Source organism: Ammospiza caudacuta, chromosome 8 (genome assembly GCF_027887145.1).
Source record: "Ammospiza caudacuta isolate bAmmCau1 chromosome 8, bAmmCau1.pri, whole genome shotgun sequence".
Lineage (NCBI taxonomy): Eukaryota > Metazoa > Chordata > Aves > Passeriformes > Passerellidae > Ammospiza > Ammospiza caudacuta.
In genome coordinates, this window is record NC_080600.1 from 11,192,373 (window position 1) to 11,212,863 (window position 20,491).

The 20,491-nt window shown below is 44.1% G+C and overlaps 1 protein-coding gene across 17 annotated transcripts in view; it reads right to left on the reverse strand.

Moving 5' to 3' along the window:
• MAP2 (microtubule associated protein 2) overlaps nt 1-13,304 on the reverse strand; it is a 218,440-nt gene extending 205,136 nt beyond the window's left edge. For all 17 annotated transcript variants that reach the window (XM_058809930.1, XM_058809931.1, XM_058809932.1 and 14 more), the window contains exon 1: nt 13,226-13,304. The gene's annotated coding sequence lies outside the window, so the exon portion shown is untranslated. The remainder of the gene's footprint in view (nt 1-13,225) is intronic.
• Nucleotides 13,305-20,491: the final 7,187 nt, after the last annotated feature.

Consider the following 20,491-nt stretch of genomic DNA (forward strand, 5'->3'; position numbering starts at 1 on the left):
GCTGCCATTGCTCACAGCTCTGCCATCCCTAGCCCACCTGTCACCACCCTGGGTGGCTTTGTGCCTCTGACTGGAGTGCATGGGCTACTTTGTCACTCACCTAGAAAATACCACGCTAGTATTGAGCCCTAACATTTCAAGTAGCTCTAATTCAGCTTTCAGCTCAGTTCTTTGTCCTCTAAAAATAACTCATGTTTAATTGCAACTGGCTACAATTTTCTAATTCTTTGTGACCCCAAACCTCTAAATCTATTACCCACAGACAGCCAAAGTAATCCTTAATGAAGGTGTGGGTACAATGCAGCATGCTAGGGGCCATCTGGTTGCCAGGTGTTTCCTGGCTTAGCTTTTCTTCACAATACACATCACTCCTCCTCCCCTAATTCCAAGGAAGGCAATTTCTACCTCAGGAAAGTCCCTCATTAAAGACATAGACAAGGGCTTTTTTGCAAGCAAGTCAGCTGCAGCACAGCAAAGTTCAGAGCCCACAGCAGAAAGCCTAGAAGGGTTGTTTACTACCACACATATGTCCCTGTGACTATCACCAATAGACTGTGCCAGCCCCATTTCTGACTGTTAATAGGAAGTGCAACATTTTCACTGTGACCCTAGGCTTTGTGTCCTTCATCAAAAAAAAAAAAAAAATTCAATTCCAAAGTAAGAGCAGTTTTTATAATTGTACCATTTATACAGGTGGTACTATTTTACACCCATAGAAAAAAGGTGATTTAAAATGTACTAAGCAAGACTGGCAACCAGGGTAATTTGATTTCTTTCAGGGAGCAACACAACCTGTCAGTGTGGTTAGATCCTGTGAACTTTATTTTCAAAATGGACTTTATTTTAACAACATGTACCTGAGAGTCCTATGGGCCTGTTCAACAATTGCTTGACCTGTAGGGGAATGTGGAACACCCATGACACAGCACTTCCCTACAAATTAAAGAATCATCTGTTTGGATGTATAGGCTGGCCCATTATCAGTCTTTATGGAGACGGGTACTCCAAGGGCTGCAAAAGCAGAGAAAAAATTATGCTGAATGGCTGAATGTCTTTCACATGTTCACCTGTATGGTAGTGGACAGGGTGGAAGCAAAAATATACATGGAATAGGTATCAATCCTAACATAAATGTATTTCAACCTATCAAATTCAGGAAAATGTGTAACATCGGTTTGTCATCTCTCTAGAGCTTAGTGTTAAGTTTACACATCACTGTTTTCAGCAAAACCCAAAAGCTAGGGTGGGGAAGTAAAACGCATGATATGCCATTTCAACTCCTTAGCATTTTATAATTTATCTCCTTCACATCACTCACTGGAGCTTGCCCAGGCCCTCCACAAGATAACATGGCTTCACAAGAGCTTATTTTCCCCATGAACAGGCAGACAGATCAAAAACCCACTAACTGGTAACCATCCTTGCCATGAATGAGGACAGTGATTTAACAGACAGAACCTTGGGAAACAAAATTACAAGGGAATGTTTCTGCCTACAGGCAGGAACTGAAAATAAGCAATATAGAGAAGAGTTAATTGTTTTGTGTAATTTCAGCTTGAGAGGACAACTTTCAAATCAGGATTATTACAGGAGCATCCATCACAAGAAGCAATCAGAACATTGCAGGCAGTCAGCAGGATATAGCTCATCATGGTCATGCTTCTTCCCTTCCCCAGGTAAATCCTGCCATGTGCAGGGAGCAGGGATGCAGTGCTGCCTTTGCTGGTGCTGCTGGACTCTCTTCTGACACCATAAGGCAAGCCTTTCCATCTAGGTGGTTTGGCTGGTAAATGACCAGAAAAGCATGGATTAAATCCACATCCCCCTCTGCAGCAGCTTGTTTTCTCACTGCTGCCCATCAGCCATAAGGATTGGGGTGGAAAAGATCAGGCTGCCCCCCAGGATCAAAAGGGTCAGGGGCAAAGGGGCCACTCTCCAGTTTTCCTTCCACAGCCCCATCAAGCTCATGAATGGAACGTTGTGTTTCACTCAATGGCGGTGCAGAAGGGTCCAGTGTGACTGTTAAAGTGGCACAACTGTCCTCCTTTTTCCAATCTCCAGGTGCCACCTGTGCCATGAGCACCTCTAACTCTGCCCACCATGGACACAAAGCTCTGCCAGTGTTCTGTTTCCCCACGTAACTTGGTAGCACAAAGCGTTCCCTGAAGCTTCCCATGGCTGAGAGTCATATTTAGAGTCAGGTCACAGTCTTTAGCCCATAACAAGAGTTTGTTCAAATCTCTAGATTCAATTTGCCTGAGGTGCTTTTTCAAAATCTGCTGCATCGTCTTTGGGACATCCTTTTGCTCCTGGGATACATCACTCTACACAGTTCTGAGCTGCTTACCCTCCAATCCCACAGAAAGGTCAGCTGGCACCATGGGCTTCATGTCAGCCCCTGAGCTTTGTTTCAGCCCCCTGTAAAGTTCAGCTGAGCATTGTCACCAGTGCTGCCACCAGTTGCTTACTCAAGTCCCCGTCTGGCTGCCACTTGTGACAATTAATTGCACAGACTCAACAGCACTTCTCCACCAGGCTCCTCTCTGCAGAGCATCTGCCACATCACATCTCCTCTCCCCAAGGGCAGGTGGAGACAAGCTTCTCTCTGCTGCCATGGAGTTCAGCAGGTGCATCTCACAGCCTGTATCTCACTTCCACCTTATCTCTCTTCAGGCCAAATCCAGAAAGGATTTATTTGTTTAAATATTTAATGGTTTACTTGCAGTAGTCAGCTCTCAGGAATGTTTCAGACTGGTTATGGACAAGTAACAGGGTCAGTAGCATGCACAGAAAAACTGTGTCGGTATTTCTCAAACATGACAGGGAAAACTCATTTTTACAGCAAAGACAAAAGCCCTTGTGACTCCTCCAGTGTATGGAAAAGCAGTCTGAGCTGGGGACTTCAGAGAGTCAGGATGCTCCATCTGTGCTTGGGAATTAGCAGGTTACGAAATGCAAACAGCTGCTGCTCAGAGACACACAGGGCAGAAATGCCTGCTCTGCCCAGCACCCAGGAATCTGCTCTGCTGGTCTGGGCACCCCAGTGCCCCAAAGAGCCACTGCCCCATCAGTCCTCAGCACAGTCTGAGCCACCCTAGGCCTTCACTGCCTGTGGGGACATGACAGGCAGATTGATTTATTGGTGGATACAGAGACAAAGCTAAAATTTGCCCAGAAAATTGCAACACAAATCATTTCCAAGCCCAGAAGAGCTTCTCCAGTTCAGATGCAGATCAAGACCTAAGCAAACAGGACAAGCTAAAACCAAAACCAACAGCACACCTGTGATGGACACACAGCGGCTCTCACCACTATCCCAGAGCCCCACCAAGCTCAAATGCACTGCTCATCCCACAGATGTCTTGTCCATGATCCCAAGCTCCTCAGAAAACAAGCAACATCTCATTTCAAAACAAAATCCAGCAGAAGAATATCACATGTTCTTTTTCCATGGGTTCATCTATGCAGCAGGTTTCATAGTTATGTGGAGCTCTGCTCAGAGCTATGTTTCAATACAAAATGAGTGATTAAACTGAAAGGTAACAAACTGAAAGATAAATGCAGACAGACCTACACTGGAAGGAGAAATTGCCCAGCACCAGTGCCAGCCGTGAAGGATTTTTAAGTTCAGTTACAAAGTAAATCCATCATGGAAAGGGAAATATTAACAAATTACTAGAGATATAGTACCTTTATTCTTGAGGCACACTTACTTGCTTGTTCATTTTACTATCTGTATATTTTAATATCTTTTAAAAGCAAGTTTCTGCTAGAAATTGTTTTCACAAGCTTCAAAACATTCTTCAAAGAGCTACTCATCTGCTTAGTGACACAGACATGGGGCAGGGCTTATTTATTAATCTAGGAGGATTACACTTCAATCTAGATCAACCTTTGCCTGCAGGTAAGAGCAGTAGGGCAGATAAATCCACCAGATTTTCCAACTGCAAAGGCATGAAAGGAATAGAATCCTAAAGAAAATGATGTCATGCTTGAATGGTGAAAAGAGGTGAACATAAGGAGATAGCCACTTCCTTTTTATCTGTTGTTCAACAGCTGCTGGAACAGGCAAATTCTATTCCTACTGACCTGTCAGCTCTGAACCTGCCTCTAATAGCTGAAACAAGTCTCCATAGCTAGTTTTTCAAGTGAAAATATAGCACTTTTCTCTGGTGTCTTTTTTCCTGCCTTTTTAATGTGCCCACAGATACCTTTCTCACTGGAGGAAAGCTCATTTTTCACTTACCTTCCCTCTCCCTTAGGCAAGCAAGAAAAAGGCACCAAAAACACTGTTACAGAAAACACAAACACATAGCAGAGGTAAAAGATTCATTCTCTCCCCATCCCAGGATACAGACAACTCACTTATTTCACTGCACCTGGAAGAAGCAGCGTCACTGAGACTGATCCTGCAATAACTTAAAATGCAGAAGAAAATTCCATCCTCTTGAGAAAAAAAAAAAAAAATTACAGCTCCCATCAGTATATAAAACAAATTAGAAACAAAAAATAACTCAAATCTTCCAAGTAACTGAAACATCTGCACTTAAATGCACATGAGTTTGGCAGAGTAGGAAGGGAAATCACCTGGTGCCAGCCACAGAGGTATTTCAGAGTAAAGCCCCATAATGCCAAACCTGCAGGAAAGTCTTTCTGACCCTGGCAGTAAACATGGATTCATGTCCTGAAGTATGAAACACATTAGTTTTGCCCAATATATATATTTTTTTTTTTAGGTGGTAAAAGAATTCAGTCCTAAAATACTTAATTTAAGGGGTAAACAAGTTACTTTAAGTACAGCTTGCACATTCACCAAGTTGCTCTGTTCCCATCACTGGAATAAAACAGAAAATTCATGACACCACCCAAAAGAAGGAGTATCTGCCTTAAAACAGCCAGGAGCATTTTTATGTGCTGGCTCAGAGAGGTACACACTTGCCACCACTTACATATTGTCACTGTCAGCATTTTTTAAAAAATAAATTAATTACAGTCAAGGACTACTCTCTCATAAATAGCAGTGTATAAATCCATTTGTGCTAAAAAATAAAAAAAAAGGTAGAATCAAGTTCATAAAAAGATTTCAAAGGATTGAATAAAGCATTGTTTCAGCAGATGCTAGTTACTGTGAGTGTCGCAAAGCCTGAATTTACAATACAGGGTTCAAAGACTCAGTCCAGAGGAATCAAAGGACAGAAGTCCCCACAATTACAGCTGCTCAGTGCTCATCCAGCAGCACTAGCAGCACTCTCACAAGTCAGCACCCACTCATGGCTGGCTGGAAAGGCCTCACTGACTGTGCCCATTGGAAATAACAGGTAATGATGCAGGTCAGTGCTGGCACCCTGATACCAGCACTGCCATCTAAATAAACACACATTCCAGCGTCTGAAGCATCAATATCATAAATAAGGTAAAATGTGAAATGTGTTTCTAATTTCCAAGTGCCTGTAATTATCAATTGGAACTTAGCAACAAATTATTAATTCTATTTATTGCTAAGAGTGATGCTGGAAGCATACAGTGGACCAAAACAAGTGAAGGGAAAAAAATCTAAACGAATTCAGCTTTTTTTGCTCAGAAAAGAGTACTAAAGGTCATTCTAAGTGCATGCACTTGGACTTTTTTTCCCAAATGCATTCCACAAAAAACTATCTCGACTATTTATATTGAAAGGTAAATTTAGAAGAACTTTTAATACTGCATTCAAAATACTGCTAATGTTTTAAGCAACACAAGTAACACACCATTAAAAATTACCTAAATTAAAAATCTATAAGTATTATCCATAAATCACTTCTGCTATTTTTGGAAACCTGTGGAGTATAAAACTATATATATATATATTAATTTGCAGTAATACAAAATGGCTTTTATTAAAAGTTTAAATATAAATTTATTATATGCTATAATAGACAGCACCTGGGTAATAAGGAATACTTAGATTCAACATTCTGCTGAGTTTTATTCAGAAGCACAACCAGCTCTGTACAGCCTAAAAAGCTTAACTTTGCAGAACAACATGGAATGAAAGCTTATTTGCCACACTCTATCCTTTGCTCTTCAGAATGAATCAAGTTATTAAGCATTCCACACACACACACAGGGGTTTGTTTGCTTTACTTTGCTTTTTTTTTTTTTTTAATTACTCTTGTTGAAGGTTAGGATTTTCTTTTTTTTTTTTTTTTTTTCCTTTCTCTCAGGGACTTTTGTCCTATTTGTTGCCTAAGAGATGACTGGTACTTAAGAGGCAAAAGAAGTGGCCGAGGTGGGGGACAGGGTGCAGCTGACCACTCTTACTGGGGGCTTTTTCTCTTGGGAAGGGCAAAGACAGGGCAAGATTTTGGCTTCCAGACAGCCTTAGCCACAACCTTAAATATCTATGTCTGCTCTGGACTCCTGGCAGCACAGACACTTACTCCAGGTCTGTTCTGAGCATGCTGTGAGCAACCTTTGGCCCAAACACTGCCCTAACAGTGCAAATCACGAACTCTGATATAAATCTGGAGGAGCTGACACTCTTATTTCAGAAATATCCCTTTTACTCTTGTGGATAGCTCCCTGCACTGTGTATTTTGTAATACAGGTAGCAGGGGAGCACTGAAGGAGCATGGGGTATCCAAGCAGCTTATCTGCCTTCATCTGTGATGCCCTCCCACCCCAAGCTACAGGTGGGCAAGAAGGATGGGATATGAATGACCAACCATCCAGACCATCCCTTTGGCAAGGTCTGTTCTCCTCCTTTCCAAATCATCCAGCTCCACCCCTGCATGTCTCCCTTTTGAGCCCTTGGGGTTTTCTCCCCTCAGCCTCCTTGAACAGTCTGCAAATTGCTGGTGGAAAACAAAAGGCAGCATTAGTTTCAGCACACCCAAGGGAAGCAGAGCAGCGCCTACACGCACGACCAGAGCCTTGCCGCACACAGGCAGGGCAGGCTGCCTGCCCGGCACACCCTGAGCACGGCCTGCAGGAGGAGCAGCCCAGCACCTGAGAGCACACCAGGCACCAGCAGCCGGGGATATGTCAGCAGAAACCTGCACACGAGCACACAGCGGCTGGTCAGCAAGCCACAGTCACAGCACTTCAAACAAAGGAGAGGCTTTGCTGTCTGAGCCGTACCAGGGGGTCAGAAGGGGAAGGGATGCCTTGGCACACCTCAGACATGACACATCAGCTGCAGGAATCAGACAGGGAGGGGCATTAGAAGACTGTGGAGTCTCTGTCCAGCAATCATCCAGGGGACAGTAAAAGAACATTAACATTAGCAAGTGTTAGCACTAGGCTGTGGCACAGCATTTGTCCTTGGGTCTGGCCAAAGTGCCCATGAGGGGATCAGATCTGCTCAGACCTGGTGGTCACAAAGGGACTGCTGAGGAAAACAGAGTAACTTGGCACGAGAAGATCTGGTTAGCTAAAACAAGCTGACCAGATTTCCAGCCAAGCAGAATTCAAATCCACACTTGAACCTTCCTTAAAGTCAAAGGAACACACACTTTCAGCCCATTTCACAGCAGACACAGAAAGAATGCTTTCCTCACAGTCCCTCTCAGACTCTGAGCCCTCCCAGAGAAAAGGGTGTCCTTGCCTTAATGTCTGGCACCTTGCAACTGCCCTTGCTGCACAAGCTGCTCAGATACCTGCTACACAAAGTGAGGAGAACAAAAGGAGAGAAAGTTACAGTACCTCAAACTCAGCTGAGGCTCCTCCAGGCACAGCCATGGTTGGGACACATAGGGAAGGAGGCCAATCCATCCTTGCTCACAGCCAGCAGATACAGGGTTCTGGCCCAGCAGTGAAGCACACAGGCCACTTCTGAATGTCTACAGCACTTCCTACTGTTCATCTCTAGATCAAATTTGGATCAATGCAGGAGTTTCAAAAGCATATCCCAAACTGTGTTCAGAACCTTCACAATACGTTCATCCAAGATCAGAACCTCTGGAAAAGTGGCAAGTTTTGCATAGCCAAGCAGCTGTCCTAAGAGATAATCTATGTTCCCAAAGATAGAACTGGCAGTTCCTAGTTCTATACCAGAAACCAGCCCCTATCATTCTCTCCAGAAAACAAAGTGAAAACATAGGGTTAATTGAATCAATAGGTCTTGTAATTAAATGCTGCCAAGTGAGCTGACATGATTGGACTACTGGGTTTGGTTTGTTTGGGGGTTTTCTCTTGTTTATCCAGAGGTTGCATATACTTTAAATACAGCTAATTTCGCAAACAGCTATTGAAATTTAATTTAAAACTCTCTCAGGGAATAAAATGACAAGTTTCACAGAGAGAAAAGTAACTTTTCATAGACTCAACTCACTGGAAGCTACTGCAATCTAACTGTCTTAGAGCTACTAGAAGTACCAAAAGAAAGAAATCTTCCTACTTCTTGCTGGGGGCTTGGCACAAGACAAGAATGTTCCTCAGCTCCTCATACCCATTAATGACAAATGAAGGAAGAAAATTTGCTAGAGGACCTTAATTCTACCTACAAACCCACAACTTAAGAATTGTCAGGTGTAAACTGATTATTTCCCTGTTGGCAAAAAGTACCTCAGATTTTCAATAATCAGAAAACAGAGCTGCAATGGCATTGTCTCTTTCCAGATGGTGCAAGTCAGGTACAGATTCAATGAATTCATCACAGCTTCTGATTTTCACCATTTCACCCTGCTGGTTGTAATAAGGCCATTGTCTCCCTTATACTATATGAAACACATATATATATTTTATCTGGAAGCATCATGTGCTAAAATAAATAACTTGTTTCTGTGGTGTAATAAATAGTGTCATGACACCACAGAAAGTTAAAAAAATGTGGACTTTAAAGATAAGATAGAAGATAAACAGAATATCATAACACTGGTCAAGCCTATCAACCAGCACTAACCTGTCTCACAGAAAACAAAGAGAATTGGCCAAGCCACACCTTTTCACCATAATTCCTTTCAAACTAACAAAGATGCAGGATGCTGAGTGCAAACACTAACACTCTGAAGCTGATGCCTGTTATCCCTTTCTGCCACCTCCCCAATCAAGACAAAAGAACAAAGATCAGTTTCATCTGCAAGACTGCTGTAGGGAAAAACAGCAGTGAGTGTAAAACCGTAAGGATTAGCTCATCTTTTCTCCTTAATACAACAGCAAACAATTAGTGTTAAAGTAAAATGGGTCAATCAAGACCTCAAATCCTCTTAACAGCTAGTACAGTAACCCATGTGGCCACAACAATCCAAATTAACCCCATGGATACATCAGTGCTTTCCTCTGATACCTAGAAAGCAATTACAAATGTCACACTGAACGTCCCTCTGAAACACCCTTGTATAGTTTAGTAGCATAACCTGTTATTAAACCTTCCCACAAAATAAAAGCTTTTTCCTTTACTGAGGCAGGCAGCTTAAACCATCCCTGTTTTCCAGCACCAATCCTCTAAATCAGCTCCACCCCATGGAAATAAGTCTCATGCTGTTTTTTCTTACTGAGTGAGATGAAGTACAGAAGCTGCTGCCAACGAGCACACCTGTACAAGAAGCAGAAGGATGGAAGGAAAAGCACCAACCCTAAATATATCAAGACCCCCCCATACTCTGCCTCAGTGTGTGCATGTGTGTTTGGGAAGAGATAAGCCAGGTGATGGTATCAGAGAACACTGCACATCTCCATGCTTTCTCTGGAAGTACTTGGTATCTCTAAATATCATCCAGGGGTTCACAACACTGAACCCACACACCATGAATTTATCCTCTTCCTCTTTTCTGTAAAAACATTCTTGATTTTTAAACGTGCCTAAAGCTGACTTTCAAGCACAATTAAGCATGTGCTTGAACTCCATAAATACAGATGGACCAAAACAACCATCTTTCAGTCTTAAAGAACAATTATACATATCAGCACATATATACTTTTATTTCTTCATCAAGTGCACACATGGATTTAAAGACAGCACAAAACCCAAAATATCTATATCATCAGATAACTCAGTTTAGAAAGGACCTTGGGAAGTCACCTTGTCTTAGGGCCCCTATTACACCTTGCCAAATTTCTGGTCATTATTTGTGTGCATGTTAAGTGCAACGCTCCCTAATCCCTTCCTGGTTAAGGCTTCAGTTCAGTTTCCAGTGTCCTGCAGCCAGAAATGCCTTTTCTGAAACCCAAATAAAGCCAAGGGTGCGTTTTTTTTCTTTGACTGTGAGCCAGAAGTTTTACCAGATCAGTTCTCAGCACAGCCACTGCCTGCACTGTGGGCAAAAGATCTGCAAGGAACTCAGGCTCAGGCACCAGTAGAGCTTTTATTTTCCTTTCTTAAGCTGATTATCATTTGTCCCACCATGGCAGATCAGATTTCAGATCCTTCATCTGCTGCAGATATGTTACAAGCTCTGTCATACCTGGTGCCTTTGTAGAGACATTAGTAATCAAAAGGTGACTTTCAGAAAGCCTCCATCATAAAGTCCTCACAACCTAAATTCTTTTTGACTTCTTCTCCCAACCCCATTAAGAAAACAAACCTGTCTCCAACACATGTGTGTGACATGCCACATTGGGAGGTGAAGCTGGAACAGCTCAGCAGAATCTGCAAAGGGTCTCAGCCCTGTTTCTGTGCTTAGATATTTCTAGCAACTTCCACAGACATTTTTAAGTGAGCACAGTGCCAGAGCTGGAGGGGCCAGAGCCCACTCTGTCAGCACACACAGCAAATGCCTCCTCTGTGAATTCAGGTATATGGTTTAGCAAAGGGTAACCTGTACAGAAAGGAGCATGACAGACTGAAAGGAAAGGTGAGCTTCTGGAAAAAACATCTGGCAACAAGGGAATTCTGAACCCACAGAACGCAGCAATTCATTTAGGCACTGTTGTGATCAGATTGCTCCTGCCTAGGCACAGCACCTCAGGGGTCATTAAATTACAACTATTTCTTTATTATTATCCACACACATTAAAGAACACAGCTAAGTGGGTATGATATAACATACCATAATAATTATATCAGTGCTCTAAATCAAGGCTGCAAACGCTGCTTTACGTAACAAACTGCATTATAAGCACAATGACCTGCCCTCCAGTGTGCTAAAACTCTCCTCAGAAGAGCAGCAACTCCTAATTCTCAGGATGACAGCTCTTTGGCTTCTCTCAGACCCCCACAGGAAATGTGCAATATGGGTGCAACAAACAAAAGTTCCAAAACCCAGATCTTGTCCCTTGATGAGATAAGAGGAGATGAGAAGAGATGGAATGTATGGCACCGTGCTCCACTGCTGAGATCATCCCTCCTCCCAGAGCCCCGTGCCAGGGCTCACCTGCAGGTTTCACTGCCATGCACAACAGCCTCACTAAGGCACTGGGGTTATTTCCAGTGTGAGACTTTAGCTCACCTGCAAATGCCTGAGCTCCAGGACACTGGTACCACATGGAGACTGAGGTCTTGCCCACTGCTGAGTGCACCACCAGTGTCTTGCAAATGAAGCAGACAGTGAGGCATGGGTGGTTCCTGGCCTGGGTGCTACGCAGGTGAGTCTGGGCTCTGTTACACATATCACACTTTCAGAACATCAGCTGGAGAAATGACAACCATAAACTTAACTGAGCTGCCTTCACCCTAACTGAGGAGAGCTGTAGCACACCCAGGGGAAGTGGCCAGCCTTCCACTGTTGATTAATCACTTTTTCATCATCTATGACGTAACACAGGGACAACTTCACTACGCTGTGCCCTCTCAGCACATTCTCTTCCCAGGCAATGCTGACGCCATCCAGGCAGGAGGGAAGGGAAATAAGCTATAGAAAATAAATACATTCTGCAGCTGAGCCTCTTCCTGAGACTTTCACCTATGAGATCTGTAGTCCAGACATCCCTGCCAGTCTAAACCAGCACAGGCGAAAAGAAACAGGGAGAGGAATCAAAGGTTTGTGGAGAAAATGGAAAGAAACAGAACCAAAAGAATATGTGGTTCAATCTCACATGGAAGAACCCTTCTGAAAACAAAAGGGACAGGTTTTCTGAACAATAAGCAGCACAAATGCTGGACAGCAAGTGGTTTTTTGAGGAAGGATGGAGTATGATTTGTTGGCATGACAAATTATGAAAATTCATGCTAAAGACCTAGAATAAGGAAGACTTACAACATACATGTGCATACATCCCATTCTACTGCATGTTAATGCTATGCTAATTGCTATTCTGTTAATTGCTATGTTAAAATGCCATTCTCTATGCTAATGCTCACTCACAAGTGAAAACCTACACCTCTGTCTCAGGAAGAATCCTACATTAAAACCCACCAAAAACACGAGAGGATATTTTAATTCGAAGGAAAACCGAAAGTTCCGGCTTAACCCAGGGAAATTGACCAAGCTGGTATCTTTCAATACGGAGAGCAGCTCTCGGGGCATGCGGCACACCCCCTTCTTTCCCGAAGGTGCTCCATAAAGCCCATTTTGAGCAAAGGGCAGGTCGGGGTGTCTCGTTTGGATGGGCACAGGGCAGAGGAAGGCGAGCAGGGTTTATCTGTGGCTGGGTGCAGCAGCACGGCAGCGCAGCGCAGCACACGCCTACGGCTCCTACCTGCAGCCATCCGAGCCAGGCACATTCTACATCATTTTCTCCTACATAAAAAGGCATTGTTCGCCGCTGGGCTCCCGTGCGCGGCTGTTTTCCTCCCTGATCCATGCAGTACAGGGAATCATTTTTTTAGGTGGGTTATTTTTTCCCCCCTCCGCGATGCAAATTACCAGCGCTTACAGCCCTCGCCTCACACAACGTTCTTTGTTCAGCCGCGCAGATCCCCTTAGAGGAGCTTAGGGGTGGGGGCAGGAGAGGACAGAGGCTCCCATCCCCCGGAGGGCTTTTAGAGCCCGGAGATGCTCCGAGCCCTCAGCGCGGCCGCCCCCGTGAAGGCAGAGCGGGCGTTACCGGGCGGCCGCCCCGCTCCATTTTCACCTCCGGGAGGTGGGGCGGGGGCGACCCGCGGAGAACTCCGGTCTGGCTCCGGGACTGAAGGGCCCAAAGAAGGGACGGAAAGACGGACACACTGACGGACGGAGGGAGCGCCCTCAGGAGCGGGGTGCCCCCAAAAGGGCTCGCGACAGCCGCAAGGCGGGAAGCGCGCGCGCGCGCGGCTGCCCCCCCACATACACACACCCACCCCCCCTTCCCACACTCCGCAACGGCGCCGGCCCCGCGCCCCCGCCCCGCCTCATCCTCTTCCTCCGACGGGGCTCGGCACGGCGCTTACCTGAGCGCCACGGCGGCTGCCGGCACCGACGGGCACACGGAGGACGCGGGGCACCGGGCTCCAGCCGACCCGCCCCGCCGCTCTCGGGGCTGTCGCCGGGACGCGGCCGCCTGCGCGCCGCGAGCCCCCGGGACCGCCCCCGGCCCCGCCCCGGCCCCGCCGCCGCTCCCGCAGGGCCCCCGCGCCTGAGGAGGTGGAGGAGCGGCCCCTCCGCCCCGCCCCGGCCCCTGCATTGCAGAGACTCCGAGCCAGCCGCCGGGACGGACCCACGCGGGCCCGCCCGGTGTCGCCGTGCCCGGCCCTGCCCTGCCGCGGGTGGAAAACCTTCCCGAAAGCTCCTCACCTGATTTCCTTTGGGTCTGCCAAGTCCGGCTCAGTCTAATTCCTCCTTTTCCTCTGGAGAAAGAGAGCAAGTAACAGTGAGATCGGTGAAAAAACGCCTTTACAGCACCCTCAGACACCGCGCTGCTGCTCACTTCCACTCTGCTTTGGTAGGGCCGGGCTTTCCAGCCATTTCCTGGAATCTGGCAATAAAAGATATCCTATTACTTTGTCACTTACCACATTCTCGAACTGAACTGTCCCTTTCCCTCAGGGTGTCATTACGGTTGCTATACTCCAAAGTCATTCCTCCCACAATATCAGTGATAGGGCTACAGCATCAGCTCATATCTCACCTGTTACAGCCAGAACCATGCCAGTCCAGCCCACCTGTGCTGGAGATGAAAGAGTAAAATGCTGCTGCTTTCCTACCTCCTCTGTTTCCCTAAGCAAATTTCAGTTTGTTAATAATTCATGACTGCAAAAGTCAGTCTGTCAGAATCTTAACCAAAAATTCTGAGCATGCCATGTATGCATTAGCCTGTAATAATGTTTTGAAGGTGCTATATTTGGATTCAGTGAAGATAAATATATTTGGGGACCTACAGTGCACACTATTACCCACACTGCAGTGGGAAAACTTTAAACATTAAATTCAGTTAGATTGCATTTTGCTGCATCACTGTGAGCGAGTTATCCACATTTTTTCCCAAATGTCACTAATTTTAGGTAGCCAGCTTGATTTCAAGCATGACTTTTCAGGAGTGCTGAGCACTTGGGTATTTTTGTGGGCTTTAGCAGGTTATCTAGAAGATTTCAGATGTGTAATTTGGGCCATATGTGTCTTAGACTGAGTGGCCAAAATGCAGCTCAGGAAAGCCTAGGTCCCGCCCCTGCGTCTATTTCTTCATTCACAAAGAAATCAGCATTGTATATTTCATGTCAAGGGTCTGCCAGTGCTAATGAAGTGACTTGGGATGGCCAAGTTACTTTGTTAAGTATTTTTGTGCATTTATAAATCAGGAAATTTTCATTTTAAAAGAGTAAGGACTACAAACATTTCTTCCTGTACTTTTCCTGAGCCCTCCTCAAGCTGTTTGAGAGAACTTCCCACCGCTGCTGTTTCCTCACACTTCATCTGTAAATCAGTGCCGTGCAGAGGGAGCAGGATTTTGCCAAAGTGACAAAGGCATCATGTTCCCTGCTTGTTACTCACCCTCAGTGATGCACATCCTTCCAGAGATGCTTTCAGACAAAATGTATTTGCTGCAGTCAGTCTTTCTCCAGGCTGCCAGGAGGAAATTCACTGGCTCAGGGCACGTGCACCAGTGTCTGCAATACCCTGAAGACCCTCAGTGCCTTTCCCCTGCTGGTTTTTCTTTTTTTCTGTGCCTCTCCTTGGAGGCCTTGGTGTCCATGCAAAGACCTTGATGGAGTTCTCCCCACAAGCACAGGAACTTTGCCCTTCCTCTCACCACCTAGATAATGGGAATGCAGGGTTTAACATAAAGCCTCATCAGAAGCAGCCCTGAGAGGGAGTGAGCAGCTGACTTGATCAAGAAGAAAAAGTTCAACTTCATCCAAATGGAAATTAGATTAATTTAAAGCTTACAATATTAAAAAAAAAGGGGGGGGAGGGAGGGGAAAGGACAGCCTTTCATTGGAAACAAATACTGCAATGTGTATCATGGAAAAGATGGAAAGATGTCTTAATGGAAAGACACATGTACAATACACTGTGCAGTGTCCGTAAACATTCCTGGAGATCAGAGGGGGTGTAACTAACCAGAGACCTGCTCAGAATATTCCTTGTGTGACAGAGAATCAACGCCTCTAGCTCAGATGCAGCACAGCAGCTGCCTGTCTCTGTTCAGCAGCAGCCTGCAGAAAGAGACAGAGAGAGAGAGAAGGTGAGTCTGAGAAGTTAGTCATTCAGTTGCATCTCTCCTTTAAACAAGCATCAAAGGTGATGAAAAATAAGCACAGGAAAAATGGCAGTCACCATTTTCCCTGAGATAATTATCTAATCAAATTACCTTATACTTCACATGAAATATTCAGCAGCAGTGTTGACACTAGGTGTTTTAAGACAGAAAAAAATATTTTAATTCATGTTAGAGATATTAAAATGCATGCACATACTTTTATTAGAAATATTCATGCAGAGATCAGAAAGCATCATTCCACTAAGCCATAGTGGGGAAAGATTTTTTGTATAAAGGAAAACAAAATTTTGCATCACCTCATAAACCATGAGTTTTGAGATGCTCAGTTATGGATCCCTGTATGGAAGTCTTGTAAGTCAAATACAGAGGATTTTTTGCCTGGCTACTAAAAGGAAAAGGACTGAAATTGCCTATACTTGTCTTTAGAACAGATTAATTTGAAACTGTGTCTGGGGAATGCTGTTTGAAAAGGAATTTGTGTCAGTACTTTGTCTCTTACTATATAGTTAAGTAACAATTCCCCACTGCTCTCCTGAGAGTTTATTGGGATGCAGTAGTGGCAGCCCAGGTGTTTGGCACCACTTCAGACGGGGGGAGAAAACATTTAATTTCTAAAAAACACAATGACTCAAGCCTTGGCGCCAATGTCACCACATTAGCTGAGCAATCAGAGCAGTCAAGACCAAGTCAGCTCTTATTTATTGATGATGGGAAGAGCTGCGAGCACCGCTGAGGTTAATGAAACCTTGCACATTACTCTCAATGGCATTTTTGCAGCCTGTGGGCAGGCTGAGCAGATTTTTCCTCGCCTTTCTCCTCGGAAACACCTCGGTTGAGGTGACCGGGAAAGGCAGGGCTCCCTCCTCGGCATTGCTGGGAGGTTTTCATGGGTTGGAAAACTCCAGGGTCCCTCTAGTGCCCAACAGAGGCAATGGGGGGGAAAGCGAGCTGAAGAGCTCCTTCAAATGCTGAAAAACGACTAAGCAAAATAAAAGCTTCCACTGAAAAGAGAATGGACTTATCCCTGTATTTGCATCACAAACTATATTCATTTTTTTTTCTTTTTCTGACAAGAAACTCAGCTGTATCTCATCAGCTCACATAGCAACATTTCCATGTAAAATCCTTCCTTTCTCTACCTGTCTCCCATTTGATTACATTTACCATTCAAACACTATTTGGAGATACTACCTGTTTGTAAATGTAAATGTCTCAGGTTGCTACAGGAGAGCTTTAAAGCAAAGGTGAGATCTGGCCCGGTGGAAGGACTTGTACAAGAGCAATGCTGCCTTTGTCAATTTAGTTATCTTTGGTCTTTTTGTGCAAGGGACTCTGAGTACCCATGTGAATTATGATGGGAGAATTAGCTTCAGGGAGCTGCACTCTAATTTGCTAAATGCTTTTGATGTCAAAAGCCAGTCTCTGCATTAGAAGCAGAATAATTTGAAAGCAGAGAGAGGGTACAAAATACTTGGGCAACCAGCTCTTGGGGCTGCAAGGAGATAAGAATTGCAGTAGAGAATGCTTTGCAGCAGACACCTTCATTTCTCACTGCTGGTATTGAAAGGAAAGAGAACCAAAGAACCCCAATGAAAGAGAACCCAATGAACCAATGTGAAAAATGGACAGAAGTGGTCCCTTACAGGGTTCATGGTTATGCGCAGAGCTTCTTCCCCTGTCATTTACCTAATCCAGCTACTTTTTCCTCTCAGCTCTTAAGCTTTGTGAAATTTTGGTTATGGGTCTGATTCCTCTGCTGAAGAGAAGACAGCTGGGTGTCAGACTTGTTGTGACATCTCACAAAATGTTTTTAAATGTATTCAAAATGAAGCGAGGGGAATTCTGATCCCTGCACAAGGTTCTTAACCTAAACCAACTTTCACTGCTTTAACCCATTTTCTGTAGCACAGAACAATAGCTCATCTCTTAAATTTCCATATAAACAAGAAGAAAAAAAACCCCAAACTCTCTAAGAAAATAAGCTTTGTTCTCTTGACATTTTCTAGTTAAAGAATGATGATTTCAAGGAAATTTTGCGTTGGGTTACTTGTTTACCATCTCTAGCTTCTCACTACTACAACTGTTGGCTTCTTTACCTATCTTGAGAATTGGGGGAATAAAACTAATTCAGCCTTACCAGGTCTTTGAATGAAAAAAACTAAAAACCCCACTTCCTACTTACAGGACCAAACAGAAGATGAACAGAGCACACAGTAAGTTTTATATAGTGAAATTTCTTTGCACATTGAATCCCTAGCAAAACTACATGAAAAATTAGCTTTTCAAAATAAATATGATGTGTAAGTTACTGAATAGTCAAACTGGTAAGAATACAAGGAATATACTATTTTTCAGATTTAATTTCCTGTTCTAGAGGAAAGTCTGAATTGTTCCAACAGCAGTTACTGAGGATTAAAGACCTTCAAAAGAATCTGTGAGATGCTTGCACATGGAAGCTCATCAGTGATCTGATGCACTGATAACTGGTTTTATTAGGGTGGAATTTTGATAAGGCCTTTGAAAATGATCTTCTTGTTACATTCAAACATGTAGATGTTACTGCATTGTCCAAGCCTAAAGCTTAAATCACCAGCTGAAAACAGATTAGCCTAGTCAAGTTAACACCAGAATGTGGGGCAACATAATTCATCTTGGGTTTGGGCTTTGCATTTCTTTTCACCTTTCTATGAATAAAATACTGAGGTTACTTCTTAAGAGAAGGGAAACATTACAAACAGAACAAGGGGATATTTTCCCACCACAGCTGTGGCTGGAGGTTATGCATGTGTGTACTTGGGCTCTTTCCTGTTAACAAACTTCAAACTCAGGCTTTTGCTCAGCCCTTGTGTGAGCAACAACCACAGCTGTCCAGTTTGGGTTTAGAATGGCCCTAGCCTGATGGATAAGCACACTCACCACATCTTCACGGGGCAGCAGTACTTCCCTGAGGTGAGGAAGGTGGTCCTGAGCGCCTGAAGACTCCTATGTGGGTTTCCTATGTTATAAAAGTGCTCCTTAGCCAGGGCCATCAGCAGCATGAGACTCTTTTAACAGTGTCCATCAGTGCCCACATGAGTTACCCATTCTGAATTCCAGATGTTTCTGCAGGCTTGGTCCAGTGAACCCATACATGTTCTGCAGCCACCTGAATGTTATCTGCTGAGCGTTATCTCCTGAATGTTATCATCTCCTGGAAGCAGATCTGAACAAACCACAGGTTCAGTGAAAACCAGTGCCTGTAAACACACCAGCATAATCTCTGCCATGCCAGCAGGTGGATAAACTTAAATCAAAATATTTCCAAAAAATGGGTGATTGATCTTATGAAATCTGTCATCACTATAGGTAACCAGTAATTCTGGGTTCATTTCACCACTCAGCCTAGCACTCACACAGCTACTTCTGTCAGCTAGATTGACATAGACCACTTCTTTTTTGATTACAACTGTGGATTTGTATAATTTGAAAAGCCTGTGCTCCAACTCACTTCAAAGAGGAAAGTTAACAGTGTTGCTTGGGGTGCTCATTCCCATAAGATACCTCAGCCAGTGATCTAAATGCAAAAAAACCACAAAGCAAATAAACATTAAAAGAAGGATTACTTCTGCCGTGAATCTCGGATTCTGACAAAGGAGCTGCAAGAAAAACGTAAAGCACATTATAATCAAGGACTGATGAGTGGAAAAGGAAGTGTCTCAGATGGCTGTGACACCTATAAACATCCATTGTATGAAGCAGCTCCTTGTCATCACTTGGTATTTCTGATTTTTGAGGGGTCTGCAGATGCTTGCGCAGGCTGCTGTGTTGCCATGGATACTGTGGTGTGCTGAGGCTTTTAGCAAACAGACTGATCTGTTTGTGCACCTCCAGAGTGAAGAAAAAGAAAAATCCCATCATCTGTGTGGCTGCTAGCAAAGGGAGCCTGACAGTGAAATGAAATGAGTCTGCATAATGGTTTTCTGAACCTCCTCCTCTTGGAAATGATGGGGTAGGAAGGAGATGGGGGGTAATGAAGAAAAGGAGGAAGAGGGGCTGTCAAGTGTTGAGCAAAACCCCTCCTGCATAGCTCAACACGATAGCGTCAGCTATATGGTCAAGAAAAATCAATATCAGGTTTAAATAATTCAGTTTCCTAATGGCCTGGCACCTTGGCTTTCTGCAAGACAGGAAGAACAACAACAAGAAGGATAAAAGGCAAAAAGGAGTGATCAACAGACAATGTAAGACAGCAGAATAATTTGCTTTGAGTGATACCCTGGGACTAAGCAATGGGTGTGAGTTATGAAACTAATGTTTAGCTGGTAATGCCTTTATCTGGGCACAACTCCACTGCTAAGTGAGAGGCAAAACAGGTTTAGAAGTGACAGGCAAGCAAATACACAGGAAACCAAGTAAAAGTCCTGGGCAGCATTCCAAACTTTGATTCTTCTCTTGGTGTTAGAACAAGCCCATAAACTACACATACACATGGCACAAGTCTCTATGAGCTGAATTTCCATACATTAATGCAGTATCTTATCAGGCAACAACACAACATTGTCCACTTGATTACAAGTTTTGGGGTTTTGCCCTGCTGTCCTAAAGGGATCACATCCCCATGTATTTCACCAAGAGCTTTCCTTGCTTTTGAGTTTAGGGGTCAAAAAGCACTAACACTTCCATAGGAGGTGTTCCTCATTATTTACATATATGCTTTAGCGGTTAACAAGAAATAATAACAATGTGAGATCACCCTTGGTGAATGTTTTCCCAGCAGCACTGTGTCACCATGTATGAACCAGAAATCCATCACACAATATTTTATAGTGAATTCCTCTCCACTTAACTGATCAGGTTTTGTTCATGTCATTTCTGTGTCTTAAAACATGGGAAAAGGAGTTGATTCCTTCTGTGGTCAGTGTGGTGTCTCCTCAAGCTCACATCTGCAATGCAAACACCAAGAGCAATCTTTGGAGACAAGATAAAAAGGAAACCAAAACTGCAATCCTTGCCCTTCCCA